Below are 9,502 nucleotides of genomic sequence, written 5' to 3' on the forward strand. Positions count from 1 at the left end.
GGGCTCCGGGGAGGGGGAGGGGAACGGGGTCTCGCCTTCCCACCCCCTTAGCAGGAAGCATTCGTGATTACAGCATTTGCAAAGAGATGTGAAGATTTGCAACATGCTTTACAGACGGGCAACTCCCTCCTAAAGCAGCTCTCAGCATCTTCCACGACTGGACAGTTCTGCAGCAGCTGCTTTTGTTGTACAAATGTGGAAACTAAGTCACGGGGGGATTGGGGTGATCCATCACTAGGCAGTGCCTGATGTAGCATTTGGACCCCGCCGTCCCCCACTCTCCAAGCCAAGAAGCTGCCATTCGGCTTATCTGGGAGCCAGAGAGACGGGACCTTGCTCAGCAAGCGAGCTAGACTTGGGACGTGTGAGCATGGCTATTGACTGGATTGGTTTTGGATAGGCTAGCATAGTAGCATTTGGAGGCATTTTGGGATATCATCGCAAAGGAAGCATTGTATCATTGGCTGCTGGTCTTTCCTTTGGCTTGTTGTCGGGTTATGGAGCTTATCGCGTCTCCCGTGACTCCCAGGATACCAAAATATCACTATTGACTACCTTTTTTTCTGACCCTTATTATGGGAATGAGGTTCAAGAGATCCAAGAAACTAATGCCAGCAGGAATTATAGCTGGCCTAAGCCTCTTAATGATCTTGAGACTCGTCTTGATGGTCCCATGAGAAGCTTCAGCTATCAAGGACGTATTTTCATCCTTCTGCTACAACAGACTAAATATATTCTTTATACTTGAAAGATAAGTTTCAACAAGCAATGTCAAGCATCTGTAAGGAAAAAAATAACTAACAAATTGACACTTCTTCTATTAATATTAGTTTGCAAGCTTCTTTTTTTTAAACCAAAAATTTTTTTCAATTATTTCCTAATTGACAATCAGCATTTCCTAAAGGGTACTTGATGAATCATGTCTCCTTAACCCCCATTTTCCTTCTTTTTTATCATCATAGAAGGTACAAAGCCATTGTCCACTGCTATAAATTTTGAAAGTCTTTCATATTTGTTACTGAAAACTCCCAACACTAATGTCACCAATCAAAAGTTTACATGAAAATAAAACTTGTCAGATAATAGGAAAAAAAAAAAGTTGATCATAGCCTCTAGTCCGCATGACAATTGTAGTCCATATCCTTGAAGATCTTGTCCCAGGAAACACATCCAAGAAGATGATGGAAGTGGGCAGAGCATACCTCCAATAAAGAATCCAATTAATGACCTGAGACTTCACAGGCCAATAGCAAAAAATCATGATTGGTGGAACTTAAGGGGTTGTTCTAGTTTTTTCTCTGTATCCCCAGATGATTTTTCACTTAATAAATTTTTATTGATTTTTTGATTAAAGGAAGGTTCAATTGATCTGTAGAGTAAGATGTCAGCAGCTTTTGACAATCATTCGAACAAAGGTATACTGACCTCTTCATTCTGAGTTAACCTAAAGACAACAGATAAAAACAGGAATATGGCCCATTCTATTTTATCAGTGAAACTTATGTATTTTAGTCAGAGGAAAGAAAAAATACATGTGAAATCTCTTAACTATAATAATGATTATAGTAATTAATAAAATTATCTCTTATGGGCATTATTATTATTAACAATTGATGTTTTGGGGCAGAGCCAAGATGGCAGCAAAAACTTTAAATTATTATTCTAACTAAATTATTGAGAGACTGAACCCACAGAAAGATCCAGTGAGGCAATTCTCCAGCCCAAGGTAACTTGGTAAATAGTGGGAAGACTCTATTCCACAGGACTGGAGAGACTGCATGGAGCAAAGGAACTTCAACCTCCTGGGAACAGCCCTAGGATGCCTGGGAGCAGGATCCTGGCAGCAGAAGCAGTTTCCTGACCTGTACCCCAGGGAGCACCAAGCACAACTTGGAAAATAATAGGGAGACCTCTGTCAGAGTGAGCGCAAAGCCCAAGCCCTCAGGGCAGCCCAGATCCCAGGAAACAGAAGCAGGTCCATGAAACTGCCCAGCAGGAGTCTCCCAACACCTGTGCCCTGAGTGCTCAGCTCATGGGAGGTAAGGGAGTGGAGGGAGACTACTGAGGTCCGTCCTCTGTCCCTGAAACAGGACTCTGGGGCTTTGACCACATTCAGACCCTGGTTGTAGTCTAGGTCCCCCATAGAGTAGAGACCCCTCCCCACAGCCTCGGGGCAAAGGGGTGAGCTTGTGGTCATTCACAGACTAGGAGAGCAGTCAGAGCCTCACACACTGAGGTCCCTGTGGGGGGGAGTGTCCCAATAATACTCAAAAGTTCAGGAAGTACCCCAAAACCAGGCACAGGCTAGGGAATTGAGTAAACAGAAAAAAGGAACATGACCATAGACAATTATTTTGGTCCCATGCAAGACCAAACCACACAATCAGAAGATGAGAAAGTCCAAGCTTCTGAAAATTCCAAGAAATATAGAAGTTGGTCTCAGGTTTTGACAAAGCTCAAAAAAAGGTTTGGAAAATCAAGTAAAGGAGATAGAAGAAAAATTGGGAAAAGAAATGAGAGAGATGCAGGAAAAGCATGAAAATGAAGTCAGCAGCTTAGTCAAGGCAATCCAAAACATTGCTGAAGAAAATAACATGTTAAAAACCAGCTTAGGTCAAATGGATAAAATAGTTCAAAAAGTTATTGAGGAGAAGAATGTTTTAAAAAAGTAGACTTGGCCAGATGGAAAAGGAGATAAGAAAGCTCTCTGAGGAAAACAAATCCTTCAGATGGAGAATGGAGCTAAAGAAAACTGATGACTTTGTGAAAACTCAAGACACAATAATTCAACCACAAAAGAATGAAAAATTAGAAGAAAATGTGAAATATCTCATTGAAAAAACAACTGATGGGGCAGCTATAGGAGGCACAATGGATAAAGCACTGGCCCTAGAGTCAGGAGTACCTGGGTTCAAATCCGGTCTCAGATACTTAATAATTACCTAGCTGTATGGCCTTGGGCAAGTCACTTAATGCCATTTGCCTTGCAAAAGCCTAAAAAAAACTGATCTGGAAAACAGATCCAGAAAAAATAATTTAAAATTATTGGGCTACCTGAAAGTCATGGTCAGTAAAAGAGCCTTGACCTCATTTTTTAAAAATTTCTACAGGAAAATTGCCCTGATATACTAGAAGCAGAGGGCAAAATAAAATTTGAGAAAATCCACCAATCTCCCCAAGAAAGAGATCCCCCCAAAAAACCCAACCCACAAGTTCCAGAACTCCCAAGTCAAAGAGAAAATATTACAAGTAGCCAGAAGGATATAATTCAAATATTGTAGAATTGCTGTCAGAGTCACATAGGACTTAATAGCAACAACATTAAGGGCTTATAGGGCTTGGAATACAATATTTCAGAAAGCAAAAGAGCTTGGAATGCACCAGAGAATCAGCTACCCAGCAAAACTGAACATCCTCTTCCAGGGGAAAAGATGGACTTTCAATGAAACAGGAATTTCAAATGTTCCTGTTGAAATGACCAGAGCTGAACAGAAAGTTCATCCTTCAAGTATAGGACTCAGGTGAAGCATAGAGAGTGGAGAAGGGTAAATAATGAATGATGATGAAATGCATGTATTCCTGAATGGAAAAATATTCTGATATGAATGAATCTTCTCATTTAATATTGCAGGTAGAAGGAGCTTTTATAGATGAGGCACAGGAAGATATGATACATTGCAAAAATGGAGTCAATGGGTAAAAGGAAAATGTACAGGAAGTAAGAGAAAGGAAAGGTAGAGTAGGCTAAGGTATTTCATGTAAAAAAAATATTTCATGTAGCTTTTGCAATGTTATGGAAGGGGGAAAGTGAAGGGAAATGAGAGAGTCTTCATTCTTATTGGAAATGTCTCAAAGAGGAAACAGCATACACATTCAATAGGGTATAGACATCTAGAAGAAAAGGGAGAGAAGGGGGATATGGGGAGGGAAGGGGGGATGTGGGTGATAGAGGAAAGGGTAGATCATAGGAGAGGACAGTCAGATATAACACATTTTCTTTTTTACTTTTTTGCAAGGTACTGGGATTGGGTGGTCTGTCTGGAACCATGGGACTGGCTGGGTCTCTGGGGTGGGATGTGGGCTTGGGGCCTCTTGACCCCAGGTCCAGTGCTCTGCCCACTGTGCCACTCAGCTGCCCCGCAGCACATTTTTGAAGAGGGACACAGTGAAAGGAGAGAGAAAATATAATATAGATGGTAGTGTGAAGGAATGGATGGAGGGAATTGTAATCAGCAACAGTAACTGTGAAAAATATGGAAGTATGGAAGTAACTTCTATGATGGACTTATGATAAAGAATGTGATCCACCTGAGACAGAGCTGATAGTATCAGAACACAGACCAAAATACATTTTTTCTCTTTCTTTTACTTTATTTCTCATGAAGTTTTATATTTTTGTGGGGGAAGGGGTATTATGTTACCCTTAAACAAGAATATTTTAGTAATGTGTAAATAAATTAAAGAAAACTTTTAAAAACATGAGGTACACACACACACACATACACACACACACACACAAACACACACAAAGAAATTAGTAACTAATCACCACTGTGCCTTCATTCTTTAGGAGATTGTGGTCTATCCAATGTCTTTTGGCAAAACAAACTACTTCAGCATGTCTCTTATTTCTCTGTACTTTAACCATATGAAGAATTTCAGCCTTGCACTCAATAAATATTTGCTTATTAAAAAAATCAATTGATATCAATTGCCAATCAATCTAAACATTATTATCCCATTTGATTCTCTCAACAGCCTTCTTTTTTTTAATTTTTTCCACTTAATATTTCATTTTTTCCAAATTATATGTGAAGATATTGTTTCATTTCATTTTTTTCTTTTTTCTTTAACATTTATTCTCATTTTGTACAAATAATTTTTTTACGTTAATAAAATATTCTTGTTTAAGAGTAAACAAAATACCCCTCCCCCCATAAATATAGACATGCTTGAGTGATAAAGTAAAGAGGAGAGAAAAAAATTAAAATTAAAAAAAAATAATAGTAATAATTGTAGGTATGGCCAGGTGGTGCAAAGGACGGAGCAACAGCCCTGGAACCATGAGCACCCAAGCCCAAATCCGGCCCCATACACCCAACAATCACCCAGCTGTGTGACATGCAAGCCACCCAAACCCCACTGCCCTGCAAAAACCAAAAAGAAAAAGAAAAAAAGACCCAAAATAAAATGAAATAGTAATAATAGTAGGGGTGGCAGGGTGGCGGACAGAGCTTTGGCACTTGAGTCAGGAGCACATGGGTCCAAATCTGGCCTCAGACACCCAACGATCACCCTGCTATGTGGCCCCAGGCAGGCCACCCTGCCCCACTTGCCCTGCACCCCCCCAAAATAATAATAAAAAATTTGCTTGAGTCTTTGTTCCAACACCAACAACTCTGTTGTAGGTGGATCACATTCTTTATAATAAGTCCATAGCAAAAGTTACTTCCATTGCTGATTGCAGCTCCCTCCTTTCATATTTCTCCACTACCATGTACTATATTTTCTCTCTCCTTTCAGTCTGACTCTGATGCAGGGTAGCTGAGTGGTGCAACAGACACATTCCTGGCCCTGGGGACAAGAGGCCCTGAGCCCCCATACCACCCCTTAGGCCCCACATCCACCTGGCTCTATGGTCCCGGACAGGCCATCCAATCCCAGCCCCTTGCAAGAAGTAAAAAAGAAAATGTGTTATATCTGACCACTCTTCCCCCATGGTCCATCCTCTCCTCCATCACTCACATCCCCCCCTTCCCCCTGTCCCTCCCCTCTCCTTCATACTTCAGATGCCTATACCCCATTGAGTATATATGCTGTTTCCTCTCCTAGCCACCTCTGATGAGAGCAAAGATTCCCTCATTCCCCCTTGCCTTCCCCCCTTCCATATCATTGCAATAGCTCATTGTAATAAAGAAAAATCTTATTATATGAAATATTTTGGCCTATTTGCCCCTCTCCTTTTTCTTTCTCCCATTATATTTCCCTTTTTTCTACTGACTCCATTTTTACACCATATCTTATCTTCAAATTCAGCTTTCTCCTGTTTTTCAACTATAAAAGCTCCTTCTACCTTCTCTATTAACTGAAAAGGTTCATATGAGTATTATTAGTGTCATTTTTCTATGCAGGAATACATGCAGTTTATCATCAAGTCCCTCATATTTTCCCCTTCTCCTCCAATCTCTATGCTTCACCCGAGTCCTGTATCTGAAGATCAAACCTTCTGTTAAGCTCTGGCCATTCCAACAGGAACATTTGAAATTTCCCTGGTTCATTGAAAGCCCATCTTTTTCCCTGGAAGAGGACATTCAGCCTTGCTGGGTAGTTCATTCTCAGTTGCATTCTAAGCTCTTTTGCCTTCCAGTATATTACATTCCAAGCCCTATGAGCTTCCAATGTAGTTGATACTAAGTCCTGTGTGATCCTGACTGCAGCTCCACGATATTTGAACTGTGTCCTTCTGGCTGCTTGTAATATTTTCTCTTTGACTTGAGAGTTATGGAATTTGGCTATAATATTCCTAGGGGTTGGTTTTTTGGGATCTCTTTCCCAGGGGAATCGGTGGATTCTCTCCATTTCTATTTTGCCTTCTGCTTCTAGAATATCAGGGCAATTTTTCTGTAGTAATTCTTTGAAAATGATGTCAAGGCTCTTTTCCTGATCATGACTTTCAGGTATTCCAATAATTTGTAAATTATCTTTCCTAAGTCTATTTTCCATATCAGTTGTTTTTTCAACATTTTTACATTTTCTTCTAATTTTTCATTTTTTTGGTTTTTGAAGTATTGTTTCCTGATTTCTGGTAAATTCATCAATCTCCCTGAATTCTATTCTTTGTCTGAAGGATTTGTTCTCCTCAGACAGTTTTCTTATATCTTTTTTCCATCTGGCCAATTTTGCTTTTTAAAGCATTCTTCTCCTCAATAACTTTTTGAACTGTTTTATCCATTTGACCTAAGCTGGTTTTTAGCATGCTATTTTCTTCAGCATTTTTTTGGATTTCCTTGACTAGGTTGATGACTTCATTTTCATGTTTTTCCTGCATCTCTCTCATTTCTTTTCCCAGTTTTTCTTCTAACTCTCTCATTTGATTTTCAAAGTCTTTTTTGAGCTCTGTCATAGCCTGAGCCCAATTTCTGTTTTTCTTGGAGTCTTTAGATGCAGGAGCTTGTGCTTCTTCATCTTCAGACTGAGTATTTTGATCCTTTTTGGGCTCATATGCAAAATATTTCTCAATGGTGTTCCTCTTTTTTCTCTGCTTGCTCATTTTCCCAGCTTAAGCCTGGTTTGGGGTGCTTCCTGAGCTTTTGAGACACTCCCACAAGGGTCTCAGTGTGTGAGGCTCTGTTCTCTCTCCTGTTCTGGGAATGACCATATGTGCCCCCCTCTGCCTCAGGGTTAAGTTGGGGGGGGCTGCTGTTCTACTGGGGGGGGGCCTAGACTGGGAGCAACATCTGAATGTGGTCAGAGCCCCAGAGTCCTGTTCCAGGGGCAGAGGACAGAGGTCGGCAGTCTCTCTCTCATCCCTCCCCTCCCTCAGCTTAATGGGCTCATGCCCTGGGGGCTCCTGCTTACCTGCTCTTCCTGCTTCTGTTTCCTGGAACTCTGCTCTGGCCCCTGCTCTCTGTGTGCTCTGAGGGCTGGGCTTCATGTGCTCTCTCTGGCAGAGGTCCCCCCACTGTTCCCCCCAATTTATGCCTGATGCTCTCCAGGGTGTAGCTCAAGAAACTCCCCCACTGCTGTGAACTGTGGCTCCCAGCGCCCTGGGGCTACCTGTGGGAGGCTGAAGTTCTTTGGCTCTGGTGGGCCACCCCTCTGGCGGTGGCCCCTCCAACCCCAGGGAGCAGAGCCTTTCTGCTCTTTTCCAGGTTACCTTGAGTAAGAGAACTGCCTCATTGGGTCCCTCTGTGGGTTCTGTCTCTCGAAAATGTAGTTAGAGTCCTTAGCTTATGAGTTTTATGAGAGAGCGCCTAAGACACAATCCCTTCTTGTCGCCATCTTGTCTCCGCCCTTTCCACAACAACCTTCTGAGGTAGATATTATTATTCCCATTTTATAGAGGAGGTCAAAATTAAGTGATTTGCTCAAGATCCCACAGCTAACAAATGACTGAGGCTGGATTTCAACTCATGTCTTTGTAACTCCAGGTGCAATACCATCTAGATGTTAGAATATTATCAATCTAGAGAGTCTACTTGTATGAATGATGATCCCTGTGTACATAAATTTGTACACTCTCCCTGTGTCAAGTGTATTCTTTGGGGAAGTTATTTATTGAGCTGTGCCACAATGCTTTAAGACATAGTCACACAATATGCCAAAAGACTGAATAGTGATGATTTTATGATATAAATTAAGAGATAATGGTTTCTTAACAAAATCTGCACCCTTCTCTACCCTCCCAAACAAATCTACATCAGAGGTCATAGGACTCTCACCCCACAACGATCTGACAACAATAATTCATGGTTTAAATAAGCAAATATACATAAAATACCAATATATAAATGCAAGCAATAGATATTCCACTTACTGAGGCATCTCCATGGAAACTCTTCAAGCACCCACAATCAAAGTATCATTGTTCCTCTTGAACCTGTCACTATTTTCTGATTCTTATACCAATGGACACAGAAATGACTTGAGACCTCCCTAAAACAATGTGAATTAGTTTTTGTTGTCTTGTTTAAACTTTTCCATGTTTTTTAAACTTCTCAACAAAGCTGGCAAGGCTGACCATCACTATGCATAGTTTGAGTGAAGAGTAAGTAGACTGGATTAGGAAATTCCTCTGACAGAAAAGAGTGAAAGTTGCTGATCACTTAAGTGAAAGCACCATTGAAAAGGATATAATTACTGCCATGCTAGGAATCTTGCAGACAAGACACTGTCAATCTATGTAAATTAATTCTACCAGCCAAGAGTCCTTGATGATTTGGATAAGCTGGAGTCGATGAAAATATTTAGAACCAACAGTAGTGGATTTCTTAGTGTGCCATCCTCTACCAGGACAACTGGGAACCTTACTTCATAAGACAATTCACTTGAGTGACCATTTAGAAGACAGGAAAAAGTTAAGGGTTGAGAAAACTAACAGAGCCTTTGAGGTGACTGAGGATTCCTGAATCCCAACATGTATTTCTTTTATGGAGGAGTGACTCATAGAGAGTGTTCTATTGCTTATACTCATATCTTTTCTTCACAGTCCAAGTCATAGAAGAAAATGTGCCTGGTTCCCAGGCAGCAAATGATACAGCCACAAATTAATATAATTTCCCAGGGACATACATACCACCACTGCCCTGGAGCCAATCCCAGGGGGAGAGTGACCTGTAGAGTTCATTAAATACACATAGGAGCAGCATACCTAAGACTCCGAGTTACTGCAAACATAATGTCTCATCATGCCCATAGATTTCTCCTAGACTCTCTTCTTGCTTTGTCATTCCACATAATAATCTCTCAGCAAACTAAGAATTCTAATGGTCAACTTCCTTCA

The 9,502-nt window shown here is 40.9% G+C and overlaps 1 pseudogene; it reads left to right on the forward strand.

Moving 5' to 3' along the window:
- The first annotated feature begins 370 nt into the window (after positions 1-370).
- Positions 371-875, forward strand: LOC141520264 (transmembrane protein 14A pseudogene; annotated as a pseudogene).
- Positions 876-9,502: the final 8,627 nt, after the last annotated feature.

This window comes from Macrotis lagotis, chromosome 4 (genome assembly GCF_037893015.1).
Source record: "Macrotis lagotis isolate mMagLag1 chromosome 4, bilby.v1.9.chrom.fasta, whole genome shotgun sequence".
NCBI lineage: Eukaryota > Metazoa > Chordata > Mammalia > Peramelemorphia > Peramelidae > Macrotis > Macrotis lagotis.